Raw genomic sequence first — 16,911 nt, 5'->3', positions numbered from 1 at the left:
GCAAAGTGTGTGACTGGGGACTGAACTGTGAGCCAGGCTCATCCTGGACTCCCAAGTCTGTCTGTGACCGCGGTTTACAGGACTCGCATGGGAAACACCCCATTCGCAGTCAAGGGGCCTGGACCTGAACCTGCCCTGTCCCCTCCGTCTCCTGGCCTGCTTTGCCACTGCCCGCCAGCAGAGGGGCTTTGGGAGGGAGGTGGCAGGACCCTGCTCCAGCCCTGCCCCAGGGGCTGCTCTGTGTAGGCGCAAAATCTCTATCTGGTTCAAGGAGCCACGAGGACCAAGCCAGAGCCCCGGGGGACTGTGCTCTTTCCCACAGCTTTCCTCCCCCAGGCTCATAGCCCTCGAGGCCCTCTGGGGGATGGGAGCAGAAGCAGCCTCCTTTCCCAGGCCCAGGGAAGGGCAGAGGCTGTGGATGGCCTGCCAGAGCCTCTCCTTCCCCACGGCTCGGGCCACAGGCAGGGGGAGAGGCCTGGGCAGGAGGGCAGGGCAGCTGGGGCAGGGAGACAGGACAGAGCTGAGACAGGCAGTTTGGGGGATCCCAGCCAGGCTGCCCTGCTGCCAGACGTTCCCTAGCTCCCCACAGCCTCCTGAAATGCCACATTCCATCTGTGGAGCTCTCGAGCCCCCTGTCTGCTTTCAGAGCCTCCAGTGAGCTATGCTCTAGGCTACCCCAGGGCCTTTGCATGGTGTTTTCTGTCCTTGAGATACTCACCCACTTCCCGCTTCTGCACCTCACCATCCCTCTCCCTTCAGGGCACTCCGGGATTCAGATCAGTCTGTGTCCCACGATGAGCTCACCCACTCCTCTCTGGAGCCCTAGAATTTTAGCTTGGCCCACCATTTAAGCCACCTTGCCTCTTAGCCGCTGACAGGGTCCTCAAGGGCAAAGGGAATGGTTCTCCCACACTAATGTCCTCTTGTCACTGGGACCTGGCCCTAGACACTCAGCAGTGATGGGGGGCGGAGAGCCCCCACCCTGTGAATCTGACCGTCTCCTTCCACACAGCCCAGGGCATCCTCAGGTTTGCCTGTCCCCCCTCCTTCAGGAGGCCACCTGATAGCCCATTGGTGCTTGGGGCCCAGGCCACCAGGCATGACCCTGTTATGGTTTCCATCATCCGCCTGGGAGCAGCTGCTCTCCAGGCCATGGATACCATGTCCCTGTCAGCTCTAGGGACGTCCGAGTTCTGCAGACAGATGAACTCTAAAGGGACCACAGGGCCCTGCGGCAGCAGGCATTGTAGACCTGGCCCTCTCTGGATCCCTTTTGGTCGTGGCGGGCCTCGGGGACCTTGCTAACCAGAGACCTAGTAAGGCGCACAGTCCCAGGAACACGCAGGAGGTTGGCAAAACCAGAGAAGCCATCGCCCACCACGGGGCGATGCTGACGCGGGGCTGGCGGAGAAGCAGAAGGGCTACAGGGTCTGTTCTGTGTGTGCCCGGCCCCAGGTCTGGGCTCCAGTGTGACCCCATTGTACAGATATGGAAAAAGAGGCACAGAGAGGGGGGATAACCTGTCCAGGGTCACACAGCACATGATAGGGACCATAGTTTCTCCTGGAGCCACAGGCAGGGGTCTACCCCACAGCTTCCTCCCCCTCCCCGAACTTCCCATCAGAGCTGATTTTTTTTTTTTTTTAATTCAGGGACGGTTTACACGCAGTGGGACATCCAGCTCTCATGTGACAACTCCATGGTCTCTTTCCAGCCAGCTCAAGACAGAGAACGCTTGCTTCGGCCCAGGAGATCTCCTGCGCTCCTTCCTAGTCAACACGTTGACCGCCATAGACAAGCCTGGTCTGTTCTTGGACTTCGTGGACCTGGAACCGTGAGGAACATTCTCTTTTGTGCCTGGCTTCTTTCGCTCAGCATGACGCTGCCGCCGCTCCTCTTCGGCCGCCAAATAGCGCTCTGTCGCATGGAAGTGCCTTGTTCGTCGGCTGACGGGCCGCGGAGCACGAAGTCGCTCTGAACCTCCTGGTACCGGGCTCTGTGCGGACGCAGGCAGGGGCCATGGGGTAGACAAAGGTCTAAATTGGTAGAACTGCCATTCAAATGCCTTTAAAAAGTCATTGTGCAGAATTGCTAACAACTCTGGAAGTGGAGAGAGAAAAGCAGGACGAACTCCAGACAGCACCCTCCATCCTGGATGGCAAGTACCTGGCATGTTTTCACCTTCAGACGTTTCGGTATGTGTGGCAGACAGAGCCTCTGGGGGTCCCTCAGTTTAGAGGCGCCGCCTCTCTTCCCGCTGCCTCCTTGGGACACCAGCCTTGGCCGCTGCCCCTGGGCCGAGGGGTCCTTGAGGACACCCATCCACTCTGGGGAGCCTGAGAGAGGCCCAGTGTTCTGGGTGGGCCAGACTTGGGCCGAGTGTGACGGGGGCCCTGGCTCCTCCCCTGTGGCCCGGAGGCCCGGGCCTGGCTCGGCATCCCCGCCCAGACCTGCACCTCCAGCCCATCTCCTTGTCCTGATTTTGTCCACCTGCCGGTCTAGAACATTCCGTTTCCCGTGTCATTCCACTGAGACCAAGCTGTGTGTGTGAGGAAGGGGGCAGGGGGATGAGCGTGTAAATGCAAATGCAAGACGGACCGGACCGCTCTCTGTGTCCCCAAGACTCATGTCCTCCCACCCACCCCAGCCGGGGGCACCTGCCCAGCCACACCCCACCCACCCCCAGCCCGCTGGCCATCGGTGCATCCAAATCCCGGCCTCCACCCCAGCCCCAGGGGCTTCTGGGTATGCCCGGCTGCCTGTGGGTTTTTGTGGCCCTTTAAAATCAATTTAATCGGGAGCCAGGACTGCGCCTTCAAAGGCCACTCCTCAAAAGCCATCCTTTTCACTCAGTCTCCCTACGGAGGACGGTGGCGTGAGTTTTGCTGATTAATAAACAGCGCTGCCGCGGCCGAGCACATGAAGCCTCCATCGAGATGCTTTGTGTGGCCCCCTGACCCCAGCCGCCGAGCCGGGACCCCGGCCCCCCAACAATGCCCGCCCAGCCTGGGTGGCACTGCACGATCCCTCTTGAAAAGGCCTTTCGCTGGGGCTGCCTTTTAAGAGGCGGACAATTGGCAGGAGGCCTGGCGTTTATTCATGCAGAACAGCGCTGAAAGTGCTCGTAGCCAGAGTCAGGAGTGGGCAGCGCCCAGAGCAAGGGGCCCGCCAGGGCTGCGGGAAGCCGGTCGCTAGGCGACGGGGCCCCCAGGCATCTCCCAGCGGCCTCTCAGAGCTCCGCGATGGCCCTGTTCCGGCCCCTCTCGGGACCCCAGGGTGGAGAAGCAGGGTGCTCGTGAGCCTGCTCCCCGTGTCTTTGCCAGCTCAGCCCGGATGGGCTGGGAGAGGAGACTCAGCCGCCTGCCATCGCTGGGCCTCCTTCAGGGATGGGCGGCTCGGGATATTCCCAGCATCCTTTGCTGCTCTGAGATTCGCTGAGGGTCCGTGCATCTCACCCTCTGCTTTCTGAGTGCCCTCCCCCCTTCCCTCCCGTGATTGCCCCCCTCCCACCAAAGCCCCGTGCCCTGTTTTCTCAGCAGGTCTCCCCAGCCAAGGAGTCTGTTTGACAGTCTCCCCATTTGTCTCCAGCAGACACTCCACCTTGCTCTCCTGCCCTCCTCTGAGCTGGGTTTGGCCGCCAGCATAGAAGGAGGTGGAGGGGGCAGGAGGGAAGGGGTGAGGCCCTGGGGTCTGGTCGTGTCTGGGCGGCTATCCAGGCAGGAGCCGGGTCTTTGAAGGGGGTTTCGGAGCCGTTCGGTGGCTGTGAATGAACTCTGTCCCCACACCGCTCCAACCTCATGCTCGATTTCTGGCTCTCCGTCTGCCCCAGAGTCCTGATAACCTGCTGTCCCACGCCTCTCCGGGGATTTAGGTCTATAATGAGACCCCCTGAAGATCCTTGGGACCCTTGGTTGGGTGTACCCTGGATAGAGGCCATCACCTTCTCTGTCCAGTCTCGGTTCTGGGTCACCTGTCTGACCCACTGCAAATACCATGCTCCCCTTCCTGTCCCTTGTCATCCCCTTACCCCCTGCCAGCTCTCACCCCTCCACCCCTCCCTGTCTCCCCTCACCCTCTTTCCCCCATCCTCTCATTCTCTGACCCTGCTGCCCTTCACCTTCATACCATCCCATGTCCCAGCCTCTGCCCTTGGCCCCCAACCTGATCCCTGGCTCTGCTCCCTCCAGCCACTGGCATGCCGCTGACTAGTTCCTATGTGCTATGGGAGGCATGTAGCTAAAGGGGTCCAGCGAGACCCCTCTTTCCACCACCCCTAGACTTAGCAGGGGAAGAAGGGCTTGTGGCCCACAGTGAAGAGGGGCAGAAAGGAGAGAAGTGTCCCTGGGGCCTAAGGCCGTAGGACAGTTTAGACAAGAGCGGGTATCACCTGCATCACCCATTTTCTCCCAGATGAAGCTGGTGCTGGTGAGCAAGGCTCTCAGGCCTTGGAGCCAGGAGACAAGAAGCCAGGCCCAGCCTCGCCCTGGCTCCTGCCATGACTCCTTGTGGCTCTGGCAAGCACCTGCCCCATGGCCCATCTCCGCGTTAGGAAAGGGGGCTGCCACGAGCCCACTGGCTGGGAGACAGGTGCCGTGCCCCCACCGTCTGCCCCAGTGGATGGGATCGAAGGAGGTAGAAGAGGATAGGGCAGAGGAGGGGGGAGGAGAGGACCAACCCCACCCACTAAGGTGGGCTCGGACCAGCTCCCAAGAGCTGCTTACTATGTTGCCAGGAATTTTAGGAACTGGCTGTTAACCGTGGCCATTATTGAAAATTAGATTTTATGGACTTAGAATTGCATAAATTAGATTTAAAATAAATGTCATAAGTCCTCAAAACTCATCACTTCCTAATTATTTGACTATTACCTATGCTCTGAGGCGATGTGGTCTCCGGTATCTATTGGGTGGAAAGACACAGAATGAGAAGCTACTGCACGTCTCTGCCCCACCGCGTGTTCACTGACTTCCCTTTGGTAACTTGCAATTGGCCCTCAGGGCTGGTATTTACACCACGGAAATTGGTGAACATTGACTGATGGCTTTGTTGGCCGTCTGGACTTAAAGGGCTAGAGAAAATGGGACTCTGGATTAAACCAGAGCATGTCATTCCGCAGCTATTCCATCTTGCCTAGCACAGAAAATTGAAGAAATAGTCTCCCAATATTCAAAATGACCCCCTTCAGCAAAGAAGTATCTCCCATTCTTAACGAAGGAGTAAAGCTCCAACAGTCCGTCTTTGTTACTTAACTTCGGCGTTACTCGTTACGGTCCATGAAAATGTCCAGCCGCAGACGTACGCTGTTCGCCGATGACAGCCCTAGATCTGCTGCAGGTGCCGGAGTCAGCAGAAGCCACGAAAGCGTTCTGTGGGCCTGCAGTGGCTGCGGGGCATTTATAGTAGAGAGTACCGTGCACTGAATATGATTTGGGAATTTGGCGTTTGGGGCATCCTGGCAGAGCTGCACGTGAACGGGGACAGATAGCCAGGGAGTCTGTTTATCGGCGGGGGAACTCGAGCTTACAGGAAAGCGGCCAGTCCGGAGTGCACCGCTCACCGAATTTTTGCCAGCTATCCCACGCACCCAGCTGGTCCCCAGATGAAGCTTGAGAAGCTCGGCCACCCGCTCGACCCTTGGAGTCACTTGTCTGGCCCCGTGCTGACCGCCTCCCTGACTTTTCATCCCGTGGCTGATTTCCGTGTTTTTGAGACACAGCATCCGTCCTTTCGTGTCTGACATCTTCCACTCAGTGTTACGCACGTGAGAGTCGTCCGCAGTGCTGCGCGTACCTGTGGGTTGTCTGTTCTCTTGTGCAAATATGCCGCAGGTTACGCGTCCGTTCCTTTCCTGATGGCCGTTTGGGACATGACTGGAGCAGTGTCGCTACCAACATCCATGCGTGTGTCTTCCTATGAACACAGGGAAGCGTCCACGGAGGGCAGACGCATCGGGATGGAACCGCTGGCCCGTGGGTTACCGCGAGCTCAGCTCTAGCAGATCCTATAATACAGCGTCTCGAAGCGGCCGCGTACACCAGCCCCCACTCCGCTCTGCACGAGTGTTGGAGACACTCCATTTCATCTCCCACCCTCGGTATTGCCTGTCTTTACTGTTCATTTTCATTGTAGCCATTCTGACGAGTGTACGCAGTGTCTCCCTGTGGTTTGCATTGCATTTCCCTGATGACTAGTAAGATTGAACACTTTTTCACGTGCCTGTTGGCAGTCTGGACACCCATGTTATGAAGTGGGCATCAAACCTGCTGCGTATTTTTCCTTACTCGTCATTGACTTGGAGGAGGTCTTTGTATATTGCAGGGATGAGTATTTGTCCGACTCATGCATTGCAATGAGCTTCTCCCACCCTGTGGTTTACATTTTCACTTCCTTATTGGTGTCATGTGATGAGCAGAATTTCTTAATAATCTTCATATAGCTTCATTTATAAATATTTCCTTTTACGGTGGTCACTTTCTTGTGTGCTATTTAAGAAATCACCGCCTACTCCAATGTCATGAAGATGTTTCCTCATGCGTCTTCGTAAACCTTCACACTTGAGTCTGTCGTCTCTCAGGAACTGATTTCTGTGTGTGCTGGGGACCACAAGTGGGTCCCTGTGGCCAAAGCAGAGGAAGGAGGGGTCCGTTGTATGGAAGGTATGGTCCAGAGCAGGGAGCTGGGCTCTGTCCGGACGATGCCAGGGGCTGGCGGAGGCCCTGAGGAGGGACATGAGGCTGGAAGGATTCGGGAGAGGGGCTCTGTCCCATCCTGTCAGAGGGGATAGTGGCCTGGCCCAGGCTGAGGGTGTGGGCCAGTGACATGGAGGCAGTCAGCAGGATTTGGAGAGTGGGAATAAGAGGGCAGAGCCGGGGGTAGGGAGTGGGGCACTTGGGGTGGGGGCACTCAGGGGAGGACCGCCCAGACACCTTCGAGTCCAAACTCATAGGAGGCACATGGGGGCGGTGAGGGAGCAGAGGCAGGGGGCCCTTGCGAAGCCGATCAGCACGGACGGTGTTGTGGGGGAGAGGGCTTCAGGTTGGTGACCCCCAGCACTTCTGCCTGAGTTTCTGTCAGAACAGGCACTGGTACATGGCGTGTGCTCGATGTGCCTTTGATGAGTGAATGAATGAATGAATGAACGAACAAACGAACATACAAACAGTGGGACCCCGTTCCCAAGCTCTGAGCCATGTTTGTATCCTCTGTTCTATGTTTGTATCCTCTGTTCTTTCCTTTGCTCCCTTGACAGCCCTGGAGAGCGGCGGGATGGTCCATGGACCCCACGGTGGCCTCTCCACTCCCCAAGTGGGCCTGGTGCCCCTTCATCCACCCTGCCCCACGTGGCCGCAGCAAGGGGATGACTTTCCTCGGGGGCTTATTCCTGATCATGGGGGTGCCGACCCCCTCGGCGCCAGTCCTGGACAAGATTGGGCGAGGCTGACTCTCAGGCCACCACGCACCGTGGGCAGCGCTGTCCTCCCTCCACCCGCCGTGCTGCTCTTTACAGCGTGGGAACGGAGCCCGGAGAGGGGAAGGGCTTGTCCTCGGTGCCCGCCCTCCTCCCGCCGCCCTGGGCAAGGCCGGCTTCCCCAGGGAGCGCGGCACAAGGCCCTGCTCAGGAGGGCTGCATGGGGGTTCCTGCTCTGTGGGGGTTCTCTGGGGCTACTCTGGGGTTCTTCCACTGTCCTGAGATCCCTGGTCGTTTTCGAACAAGGGCGTTGGAGCCTGCATCGTCCCCAGCCAGTCCCGACCCCGGGGCACCTCCTCCTGGGTGGGCAGCAAGCTTTCTCCTTTCACTGGAAGGCAGTTGTCCCTTCCTGAACACAGTCCCTTCTGGTTGCGTGTCAGGAAGTGCACGAATAAGGACAGGGAAAAGGGACACTCAAACTTTCCTGGTGAAAACAGAGGCTCATTTTAGCTTCGACGTCAGGCTGTCCATGTGCCTTTGCCAACACAGAAGAAGAATAAGGCCACGCGGGTTGGGGTGACAGTTCCCGAAGGGGCCCCCGGACACCCTGCCCATGAACTTTGGTTGGGGACACTCAGGGCAGTGGGCACGGGGAGGGGGCAGATCTGGAGCCCTGGCCACCCTGCTCCTGCCAGGGGGAGGGGCTTGGGGGAATCACCGGGCTGTCCTGTGCCTCAGTGTCCCATCTGCAAGCTGGAACCCCCAGAGCACCAGGATGCCCTCAAAAATGAGAGTTTGGTATCTGAGTGTTGGTCCCCAGAGCTCTCTGTGGAATGCCCGCCCCCCCCCTCCCGTACCTCAGGGGCAGAAGCTCAGGAGACAACAACCCACAAGGCTCAGGGAGGCTCCCCATGACCCGCCTAGGGCCCTGCAGGACCTTCAGAAGCTGGCATGACCTGAAGATGTCCGAGCCAAGCTTCTTTTCGCTTCTGAGTCCATCGGTCCCTGGATGTGAGCCGGGAAAGCGTGCACCCGGGGCCAGGGGGATCCCTGGCCGAGTGGGGCTGTTTTCAGCAGGCCAGCGCCCGCTCCTTCCGGCCAGCAGCTTGATGTGGTTTGTGACGCACCCAGGGCATCCCGGGGGGCATGGCTCATCCCATCCCTCCTTGCTGTAGAGTGGGGCCCTTGGTCTGCCCCGATGTTATGTGGGATTGCAGGCCAGGGGAGCAAACGCCTGGGGAGCCCTTGGTACTGAAGCTGAGTGGGGCCCCCGGGGCCGGAAGGTCAGCAGCTGGAATGGGTGTCAGGTCCAGTCAGAACGAATCTCTGGCCTTTCTCTGCACGCTTGAGAGAGTGGCTGTCCTGTCCCTTGCAGGTTTGTGACGGGCATGTTGTGTGAGCCGGAAACCAGCCTTTGCTTCTTTCCGATGCTGAGATTCTGTCCTTCTTGCCCTCCCTCCGTTCTCCCCTGACTTTCCCCGTGCTCAGGCTGCAGCCCCTTCTGAGATGCCTGGTATCAGGTGGGTGGGGCCTCCCCAGGCCCTTGGCTGTGAAGGCCTCTGTTCTGCGGACAGCGGCCTGAGCCCCGACAGGCAGCCGTGGGCCGCCCTGAGTCTGTGTCCTGTTTGTCCTAGGCAGGTGGGCCTCTGCCTCCCAGGCGGGACCCTCTCCCTATCGCCCGCACCACAACCCCTGTGGCCTAACCCTCCCCTCTGTCCACTTTTGTTCATGCATCCCCCGGGCTGAGTCCCCTCCACCCCGCACCCAGCTCAGGGCTCTTGGGGGATGAGTCTTATGGGCGTGGCATGAATAAAGACTCCACGCTTGACTCTCCCCCCACCGTTTCTGAGACCACCCACGGGGCCTGTGGGATTGGTGTCCACTTCTTGTTGTAGCAAGTCTGGTGGTGGTTTTGGATAGGGACAACTTGAAGCGGTCCCAAGCCAGGAGTCCAAATCCCCCTCTGCCCCTGGAAGGCAATGGGCTTGTGTCTGTGGTTGCTGGGCCCCTGTTTACAAGCCCCAGATTCCAAGATGGCAGCCCAGCGTCTGCGGGCCTGGCACCGGCCACCCCTCGCTGGGTGGCTCTCCTTGGGGTCCAAAGCTCGATGCCATTAGGCCAGGGCACCCCAGTGGCCAGAAGCTCTGGGCATCCTGGCCTGAGAGCCACTGCTGGCCTGACCGGCCAGGGGGTGAACCAGGCATTCCAAGGCTTCCGTGCTCCCCTGGGTGGGGGGGCCAATCCCACTGGTGGCTGCATTCCGGTTCTCCTGGCTCCGAGAAGGAGCTTCAGGGGCCAAGGAGGTCATGAGGCTGAGAAGGTGCCCCAGGAATGTGTCCCTGCGGCTGTCCAACGTTCCCGACCTCACTCCCAGTCACCCCCGAGCTGGCCTGCCTGCGGCCTGGTCTACAGGCCTTGAGTGTGGTCTGGCTCCCCGGCTGGCCGAGGGTGGCCCCCACACAGCCCCCAGTTTCAGGCAGAGCCACCCAGGGCCCCTTCGTGGGCTTTGGAAAGATCAACAAACAGCCCCGAGCAGTGGAAACATCTCCAGTTCTCCAAGTTCAGACAGACAGGGCCTGGGCAGAGAGGGACCCCAGACGGGGCCGCCTCTGTGAACAAGCCGCAGCCTGTGTGCAGGGAGCTGACCAGACACCCTCCGGCCGCCGGGAAGCTGGGGGAGACAGATGCCGTCTGTGCTTAATGGGGCAGAGCAGGGAGCGGGAGCCCCCGCGGAGCCCGCCCAACAGAGGCTTCTGGGCCCGCAGTGCCAGCGGGGAGTGGGGAGCCAGGAGGACAAAGAGGCGTCTGCCCCTGCCTCACTGGGGGACCCTGGCAGGGCTTGCCTCTGGGTCTGGGCCCTCACTGAGCAGGCAGGGGCCCCTCACCGGCTCCAGGCAGTTGTCACAGGAGGCGAGTGACCGGGTCCCCCCTGCACAAGCCTCCCTGGCACGGGTCTGAGCAAGAATCGGCCTCTCAGTCTGGATCCTTGGAGAGTAGAAATAGCTGATATTTACTAGTACGTGTATGTCAGACACGCTGCTCGGGGCTTTTCCTGCCGTATCATCTCGTTGGCTCTCAGCCACCAACATGTTAGGCCCGATTATTGTTCCCACTTCAGAGGTGGGGGTACTGAGACCCAAAGAGGCTCTGTGGCAGTGCCAGAGAGAAACCAGGTCTGCACCCCCCCCCCCCGCGGTGCCCTCGCCGAGCCCTGGGGAGGCCCCTCCAGGGATGCTGCCATCTGGGGTTTGGTTATCTCTCAGCGTGTGCTTTAAGAAGGAAGAAAGAGAACTTCATAAAAAGCTAGAAGAGCACCTACCATTTGCATCTACTATGTACTGGGTGGAGATTCTCCTCCTCCTTCTCCTCCTTCACCACCTCCAGCATCGCCTCCAGCATCACCAGCATCACCAGCATCAGCACCAGCATCGCTTCCAGCATCCCCTCCAGCATCGCCTCCAACATCACCTCCAGCATCACCTCCAGCATCACCAGCATCACCTCCAGCATCGCCTCCAGCATCACCTCCAGCATCGCCTCCAGCATCGCCTCCAGCATCACCAGCATCAGCACCAGCATTGCTTCCAGCATCACCTCCAGCATCGCCTCCAACATCACCTCCAGCATCACCAGCATCACCTCCAGCATCGCCTCTGGCATTGCCTCCAGCATCACCTCCAGTATCACCAGCATCACCTCCAGCATCAACACCAGCATCGACACCAACATCACCTCTACTATCACTTCCAGCATCACTGCCAGCATCGTCCCCAGCATCACCTCCAGCATCATCCCCCGCATCACCAGCATTGGTGTGGTCACATTTACTCCGACTCCCAGGGGACCCGCCGCGTGCAGGAGGTGACACATGTGCTTTCTGAGCAGGGTCCGTCATCCTCACAGCACTACTATGGAGAGGGATTTTTGTTTAATTTTGCTGAAGGAAAAGGAGGCTGGAAGCTCTTCGCCACATGCGTCTGACCTTAAAGTGATGAGGGAAAGGAAGGAAAGGGGACAGAGGCTGTAGATGTCACATTGCTTACACCTCCCTAGGAAGGGGTCCCTTCACCAGGGCCTCGGCTCGCCGTGACCAGCGGCGTGCTGGGGCTGAACGCTGAGCCCGGGAAGTTGTCTCCCTTGTCAGCTTGGTGTCTGCGCCTGACCAAGCCTTGCGCTCCTCGAGGGGATTTGTCCTTGCCCCTGTGTTCAAGGCTCAGCCCAGGGCCTCTGCACGCAGCTGTGGGTCCGGCTGGGAGGCACGGATAGGGAGCTCCCTGCTGCCAGCCGTGGCAGCTGGTGACCTGGCCCGAGTGGGCGCTGCCCTCTGTCTAGTGCAGGCTGTACCGGGGCTGCCGAGGGCCCCAGTGCGGGGCGTGATGCTCTATGGGGGCGGGCCCCTCCCCCCCTCGAGCTCCTGCACAGCATCTCACCAGTTGAGAGCTCATCGGAACCGTCGGGGGGTCAGAAGGCAGAGCTACTGCCTCATCCCGCGGGTCTTCGAGCCTGGTCCAGGGCAGCCCAGGCTCAGCCAGCAAAGCCAGCCTAAGTTCAGGTATCCCCTCGACCCCCTGCAGACCCTTCCCTGCTGGCCCAGACTTCGAGAGAAGACCTTCATCCCGGGATGGGCCCTGCGCCCAGCACTCAGGCCTGCACCCACTAACCTCCAGGAGCCTGGTGGTGGCAAGGGGACACCCGTGAGGACCAGAACCTTGCATTTGATAGAGACGGCTCTTTTGTACGCTGCTGGCTGTGGCCTTCCTCCACATGTGCCTCTGCCCACACCCACCCGTGTGACACCAGCCAGCCTGTGGGCGGTGGAAACAGCTCCCATGCGTGAAACCCCACTGTCATTGTCTGGACGTCCCTTGAGCTTGGTCCTCTCCCACGGGGCCCAGGAGCTTGCATCTTGTGTGGCAAAGCCCTGAGGGAAGCAAACCCCTTGGGGCTCTCCCTAAGAGGGTGTGCAGGAAGGTGGGAGCAGCAGTGACATGGGGCATCAGGGCATCGGGACATCCGAGTCAGGCAGCCATGGGTGGGGTCCATGTCACACCCCCTCTCCAGAGCTCTCTTTTTCTGAAAACGAGTCAGAGTCCACAGTGGCCCCCTGCTACCGCGGGTGTGAGGATTCAGGGTGGCCACGCCTGTCGGGGCTGGACAAATGTAAGCGACCCCAGAAACATTGCCCTTAACTCCCACTGCCCTGCCTGGAATCTCCTAGGGCCCCTCATCATCTGGGAGGTCCGCATTCACTGTCCTGGCACTCCAAGACCGCTCCATCTGTCTTTCTGCCCTCCCCCCACCCCGCTGTTTCTAGTAAGGTGACAACTTGTCCTGGTCAGCCCTGGACTTTCCCAGGTTTCACTCTGAAAGTCCCACATCCGGGAACCCCCTCAGTCCCCACAAACGGGGCTGGCCGGTCACCCTCATCCCCTGGTGTGTGTGATGCTTCCCTCGGGCTGGCTGAAGGCCGCAGAGCATGCTGCCCCCCCCACCAAATCCATCCCCACCCCAGCTTGGGTATCTGAGTTCTGTTGTTAGCACGACCCCCCCCCCCAGCTGGCGCCGTTTCCCTGCGCCCCCTTCCACACTGGAGGTGGTGGGGGTTGACGAGGCTCACTGGGACCCCGGTAAACAGAAGAGTAAGTGGCTCCCAGCCAGGGTCCAGGGTCCTCTTAACCGAGTGGGGGGAGGTTGGATTACACGCAGATTTTTATTTTTTAAAGATTTTATTTATTTATTTGACACAGAGAGACAGCGAGAGAGGGAACACAAGCATGGGGAGTGGGAGAGGGAGAAGCAGACTCCCTTCCCGCTGGGCAGGGAGCCCGATGCAGGGCTTGATCCCAGGACCCCGGGATCCGACGTTTAACTGACTGAGCCACCCAGGCGCCCCTGACATGCAGATTTTTACAGAAACAGAGAAAACGCTTTCTAGCTCAGACCCTAGTGGGAAGTTGTGCACCATTTCAGACAGAGCCATACAGGGCAGCCTCCATACACAGGGTGCGTGTGCAAGTATGTGTGTGGGGGGGTGCCCCTGCCACAGGGCAGCCAGGATTCCAGCCATCTCTGGCTGTCCCCTAAGTTCATATAGTTTTTCAGACCCTCCTCCCACCTGATCCCCAACCCCTGCTTCTCCTCCTGCCCCGCCCTTGCGGCCCTGCCCTTCCCTGCCCGCTGGCCCCGCCCCACTAGCCGAGTGCATTGCAAATGTGGCTCTCTGTCTGTCCCCATCCCACCCCTCCTGCCAACTGTCCCGCAGGCTGGGTGGGCGCAGTGAGTCTGACCACTCCCGGACAGCGGACCCCGGAAGCCTCTGGAGGCACAGTGTCCCCATCTAGAGGAGTCCCACTGGGGGGACATTTCAGAGGCGGAGCTGACAAGATAGCGACAGTGACACCAGCACCTCCAAGCTTCAGGTCTTGGGGTCCCTGGTCCCATTGGACCCCACAGCCGGTGATGGGCACAGGTGGCAGGTAGGTCAGGGGTGAGGTAGGCCACCTAGGGCCACACAGCGAGAGTGCACTTGAAAACTAGGCCTTCTTTCCTTCTTTTTTCTTTCTTTCTCTTTTTCTTTCTTTCTTTCTTTCTTTCTTTCTTTCTTTCTTTCTTTCTTTCTTTCTAAGATTTTATTTATTTATTCAACAGAGATAGAGACAGCCAGCGAGAGAGGGAACACAAGCAGGGGGAGTGGGAGAGGAAGAAGCAGGCTCATAGCGGAGGAGCCTGATGTGGGGCTCGATCCCATAACGCCGGGATCACGCCCTGAGCCGAAGGCACACGCTTAACCGCTGTGCCACCCAGGCGCCCCTCTTTCTTTCTTTCTTTTGCAGCTTTTTGCTTTGCTATCCTTCCACATTTGCTGAAAAGTTGCCCGGGTGGAGGGAACTCCTGTACCACCATCCTCCCCCCCCAAAACCCTAGACCCCTGGTTCCCAGCTCCCCAACGGCTCACACTGGCTACACTCACGCTGTCACTTTCTCTCCGCGCTTACACATGTGTACATATGGTGTCTGTGTGTGTTTACACTCACGCCTGTGTGCACACACATTTCCCCCTGATCATTTGAGAGTACATTGGAGACGTGGTGTCCCTTGGCCCCTAGGCCCTTGTGTGCATTTCTGAGAACAAGGACGTTCCCTTACACGACCCGGGACGGGCTCTCGGCACCATGGCATTCGCAGTGGCACAGATACGATGCTATGATCTAAGCCACCGCCCGTGTTCAAACTCTGTTCTGTGTGGCTGTTTTTCTGCCTGTGCGGGACCCAAGCCAGGGCCCTGGTCACACCCAGTTGTCACATCTCTCTAGTTTCTCTGAGTCTGGCCCAGTTCCTGGGAGCTATTTTGTCTTTGCGTGACCCTGACACTTCGAAGAGTGGGAATGAGTTATTTTGCAGAACGCCCTTGCCTGACCGCCCTGGCTCGTCTGTGCACACCCACCCCACCGCCCCGATCCCCTCCTTATCATTACACCTTGGGGGCGCTGCCCACCAGCTGGCCCAGGGGTGAAGGTGGGACCTCCTCTCCTCCCAGGGCTTTGGGGGCAACGATGATCACCCCTGAGACTCGTGGGTGCTAACACAGGCTGGGTCCATCGCACGGGACTCCAGGAGACAGGGGGCTTCTCTCCCCTAATCTGTGAACCTTCAAGGCCGTCCTCAAGTGCAGTCATGGGCACCTCCAGGCAGGGCCTTGACTGGCCCCCAAAGCCCTCTGGCCCCCTTTCCCACGCTCTGCCGAGAGGAGACGCTCCAGTGCTCCCCAAGGCCCCGCAGGCACCCCCCTGGGGCTCACAGAGACACGCCCACAACAATACCCGAGATCCTCAGGGCCACCCCGGACGGGGCCAGCAGAGACTAGGCTCCAGATTGCTCGGAGAGAGCCCTGCACCAGCAAGGCAGTGGAGGAGGGGGCTGTCGCTGTGGGTCACTGTGGCTGCAGGATTCAGACCAGCTCCTCTGGCTCACCCCTTGCCAGCCACGTAACTGATGGCTGACCCGCCCCTGTCCACGTCCTCAGAGCTGTTCTCAGTTTCATTCACTCACTCGTACCGTCCGCCAGTCGGCAGATACTTCGGAGAAGCACCTGCCCTACGCTAGGCTGGGCGAGGTGCTGAGGGTCCCAGGCTACGAGGGCAGCCGGAGCCCGGGCCCCTGTACACTTGCAGTGAGGGCATCAGGCCGGCAGGGAGGGGTCCTTCGGCCAGAGGCCACGTCACGCTGCAGCTGTGCTCCCTTCCATCCCCTGTGTGGGCTCCGAGCGGCCTCGCAGGCAGGGGTGCGGTGGGGGTGGGGGCTCAGCACAGCCAGGCCTGGCGGGAGAGCAGTGGGGGCGGGTCCTCTTTCAGGCCAGCGGCCTGCCCTCCTGCATGTCCTTTTTCCTTCCTTGTGGGTCTCTCAGTCCAGACACCGTGCCGTCTCCTCCCCACGGTGGCCGGGGCTGCCTCTCCGCTTCCGTGGGCCTGGCCTGCTCCCCTGGAGCCACTGCCTCCCTGTGTCCCCAGAGTGTGCTTGAGGCTCTGGACCTTGTTCGGATGAGGAGTGAGCAGGTGGGTGGGAGGAGGGCTTCCCGGAGGAAGGGGCTTTGTCTGAGGAGTCAGGCCACTGGGGTTCAGCCCTGCCTCACTTTGGCCTCTCTCTGTCCTTGGCACATCCCTTCCCCATTCCAGCCTCAGGTTCCCAGCTGGCGACCACGCCCACGAGGCTCAGGGCCACCTCATCTGCTGGCGGGCCCCAAGTCCTTCGGGTGAGCTGTAGGGGAGCAGCCCCTCACCGAGTTTGCCCGGTGGGGTGAGCTGGAGGAGTCCCCGGTGGCCTTCGTGTCAGGCCCGTTCCTGGTGCCCCAGGCTCGATGCCCAGTGTCATGGTTCCTGCTGGGCCGGCCGCTCTGTCCTCCCGAGCCCGGCGGGTGGATGGGAGGGCAGGTGGACAGCGCCTGGGGCCTGTCTCGGGGAAGGGAGGGGACAGGTGGACAGGTGGAGCCAGGTCCAGGGCTTGATGGGGGGCGGGGGGGAACGAGGCTGCTCAGCCCTGAGAGTGGCTCTTGCAGCGGGGCTGCTGCCGGCCAGGCAACCCCGCTCAGGGCACAAAGGCAGAAGGCCCGATGGCCCCTGAGTGCTCACCTGCCGCGGCTCCGGAAACTGCCGGCGCCCAGCCCTGTTCCGACGGCGGGAGGACGGGGAGATTCCCTCGTCACCGGACGGAGACTCCTCCCTGCCTTTCGGGAATACGAGTCTGCAGGTAAAACCCCACCAGCACAGGCCCCACGAAGTGTGGCCTTCCTGGGCGTGGCCTGAGGAGCTCGGGAAATGTTAGTCCATTCCTTGTCCGCCCAGTGGGAGGCACTGGGTCCACCGTGGGTCCCTGACTACCCAGGGCACGCTGGGCAACGCAACAGGACACCACTTCACTTGTCCCCTAACCTGGAGGCCCCCCCCCAAAAGCCATTGCTGTCCCAAGGGTCTCTGGGAAAAGGCCCTGGCCACGGGAGTCCCCAAGGG

This window comes from Ursus maritimus, unplaced genomic scaffold (assembly GCF_017311325.1).
Source record: "Ursus maritimus isolate PB19 unplaced genomic scaffold, ASM1731132v1 scaffold_23, whole genome shotgun sequence".
Taxonomy (NCBI): domain Eukaryota; kingdom Metazoa; phylum Chordata; class Mammalia; order Carnivora; family Ursidae; genus Ursus; species Ursus maritimus.
This window is presented reverse-complemented; position numbering follows the sequence as displayed.